Raw genomic sequence first — 3,437 nt, forward strand, 5'->3', positions numbered from 1 at the left:
GGCTTTTTGCTGGGTGGCTCAGGCCTGTGGATCATATTTGATGCTCAGCTGAAATTCTGATCACACCTACAGTACAACTGACCTCCTTGGCTTCAATTGTTTTGAAAAACAGACGTCATAGGGCACATCTGAAGGACGGCATCCTATTCATCTCCTAGAGTCGCCATGTCCCTCTGCCACCAAAGAGGTGGGTTACAAGAACAGAGAGGAATTCTCTGAGAGTCCAGGTGCCAGGAGTCACAAATCAAGGTGCCACCGGGACCCCTTTCCATAGGGGGGCTCTGGGGAGTACCTCGCCTGCCTCCACCAGCTGCTGGTGGCCCCTGGCATCCTGGTCTCAGAGCTAATATACAAAACCATACACATTTTATTCACCTCAGCTTCAGCCTCTGCCTCCCATGACCTCCAAGGCCTGCTTCGTTCATTGTGTTTGAGTCTCTGGTCTCTCCCCTCCCATAGCCGCCGCTCCCTGCTGCCCCCTCCTTTTGAGGAATGAATACCAGGCATTACAGCCACAAACAGGAGAATGTGAGTGAGAGAGAGAGAGAGAGGGAAACAGTGATGTGAGAGAAACATGGATTGGTTGCCTCCCACATGCACCCTGCCCAGAGTCAGGATAGAACCTGGTATGTGAAACCACGTATGTGCCCAGGAATCTCTTGACCCAGAATGGAGCCCTCAGCTTTCCATTTCATGACATGACCTCTCACCTACTGAGCCACACCAGAAAGGCTCCGTTTGTCTTTCAAATGGATCTTCCCATCTCTTTATCTTGAATAGATTATGGCCAGTTAAGTGTGCTTGCAATGTTATGGCTTTCTGAGTTTTTTGGAATCGTCTGTTCCTCTTTTATTTTCCTGCTCTCTTGTCCTGTATGTTGAGGGCTCTCTGTAGTGCTATGTTTGAATTCCTTTCTTTTATTTCTCCAGTGTCTCCTGTAGACACACACACACATGGGGGCAGTAGAGAGCACAAGGTCCCCTAACAAGATATCTGCTGAGTGACGGGCGCCTAGGAGATTTTTTCCTTGTGGATTGTCCTGGGCCCACCGGAGCCCAGGTGTGTGGTTACCGGCATTCTTGACCTAGGACAAATGAACAGCCTCTCCATACATTGGAGGTTGAAAAACCAAGATAAACACACACACACACACACACACACACACACACACACACCAAACCACCCCAAAGGTAAAGCCCTACCTCACACCACACACCATCACTGCTAGATGTGTTCAAGGACAGTTGACAACCTGGATAGCAGAGACAGTGAACAGGGCTTCTATAGCGTTGTATGTCAATTTTCAAATGAAGCACGTGGTTAAGGTTATTTTTAACTTTTATTAATAAATTCATTAGGCTTGAGGGCATCCATTTGCCATGGATGGAAAGGACAGGCAGATATGTGACAGGCAACGATAAGCACTGAAATAGTCCTTAAAATCCAGAAATTCTACTGATAAAAAAAAATACAAATGGGACCGATGTTTGTAACCATTCATTTCTGAGAAATAGAGCCAATTGCAATGAATGAAGAGAAATGAGCAAAGAAATAATAAAATAACATAAAATAAAATACCCCCCCCCCACACACACACACTCTTCACAGATCCCGGCTCCGAGGAGCCCGCACTAGAGGCAAAGGTCAAGCACACCAGGCATCGCAGCCACGTTCAAGAGAACCTTTCCTTGAGATGCTTTTGGTGAATGCCACCTGAAGGGCGTGTCCTGCGGGGGGTCTAGCCTGGGGCATGAGCGTCCCCACCCTAAACTTGACCCCCAACCGGTGACGACGCTTCAGTTTTGGGGCCGGCTGATTGGTGGGTCTCTGGCTCTGCCCACCACGTTCCGGGGCTATAAAAGGGAGCAAGGCTAAGCATTGCAACGTGTTTTCTAGGGTTTTGTTTGAGAGACCCATAAAAGTATAACGCTGTGATAAGCCAGGCTGTACATACAAATAGATAGATAGAGATAGATAGATAGATAGATAGATGATAGATAGATAATAAATAGTAAATGTGGATTCATGATAAGAATGTATCTTTGTATGCAGGCTTTACATGAAAGAAAGAAAGAAAAAAAAGCCCTAACCGGTTTGACTCATTAGATAGTGTCAGCCTGTGGACTGAAGGGTCCCAGGTTCGATTCCGGTCAAAGGTGTGTACCTTGGTTGCGGGCACATCCCCAGTGGGAGGTGTGCAGGAGGCAGGTGATCAATGTTTCTCTCTCACTGATGTTTCTAACTCTCTATCTCGCTCCCTTCCTCTTTGCAAAAAAAGCAATAAAATATATATTTTTTTAAAAAAAGAAAGAAAAAAAAGTAAGTATTCTGTCAACATTTCTTTGCTCTTCGGCCCCACCCCCGCTCCCGCTCCTGGTCAAGCAGATCAAATAAAGAAAAGTAAATAAAATAAAAAGTATCCTGTCAACATTTCGATCAACCCAAATCACTCTGATCCACAATCAGAGACTTAAGTCCAGGCCAGTCCATCTGGGCGACCCCGGCTCTCTGTGCATGATGGAGTCCTTACCAGACACCAAGTCCCCATTGGGCCATCTGGTCGACCCGCACTCTCTCTGTGGATGGCAGGTCCCCACCGCCAGAGACTGGCTGTGCATTAAAATAAAATATATAAAATAAAATGAAAATAAAATAAAATAAATAAATAAAATAAAATACATAATAAAATAAAATAATAAAATAAAAAGTCCCGCAGCCAATCACTCTAATCGACAGCCAGAGACTGAGTCCGAGTCGGGCCATCTGGTCGACCTTGGCTCTCAGGGAAGGGGCGCCGGGGGCCTCCCACTTATTCTACACCTCTCATGTCTTTTCACCATGCCAGACTAGAGTCAAGCTCAACAGGGTCTTCTTTCCCCGCTGATTCCGCCAAGACTGTTCCCTTGGCTGTGGTTTCACTGGATAGTAGGTAGGGACAGCGGGAATCTCATTCATCCATTCATGTGCATCACTAATTAGATGACGAGACATTTGGCTACCTTAAGAGAGTCATAGTTACTCCAGCCATTTACCCGCGCTTCATTGAATTTCTTCACTTTGACATTCAGAGCACTGGGCAGAAATCATATGGCGTCAACATCCTCCGCGGAACTTCGCGATGCTTTGTTTGAATTAAACAGCCGGATTCCCGCGGTCTGCACCAGGTCTAAGTGGGCTGCTAGGCACCGGCTGAAGCAAGGCACCACGCGGAACCTCGGCCCCAGGGGCGGGCCAGGCGGAGGAAAGACCTGCGCGCGCAGCCCTGGCCAAAATCCTGGGCTGGACCGCCCACCTGAGGGCTGTTGCAATGCCCGCAGCAGCTGGGGCAATCCACGGGAAGGACCCCGCTCGCGTCCAGAGTTGCCTCCACCGCCGACCCCCCAGGTGTCCAGGCCCGCGGACCCTGCGGGGGAACCCCTAGGACAGAGCAGGGGGGG

This window comes from Myotis lucifugus, unplaced genomic scaffold, assembly GCF_000147115.1.
Source record: "Myotis lucifugus unplaced genomic scaffold, Myoluc2.0 scaffold_1192, whole genome shotgun sequence".
Lineage (NCBI taxonomy): Eukaryota > Metazoa > Chordata > Mammalia > Chiroptera > Vespertilionidae > Myotis > Myotis lucifugus.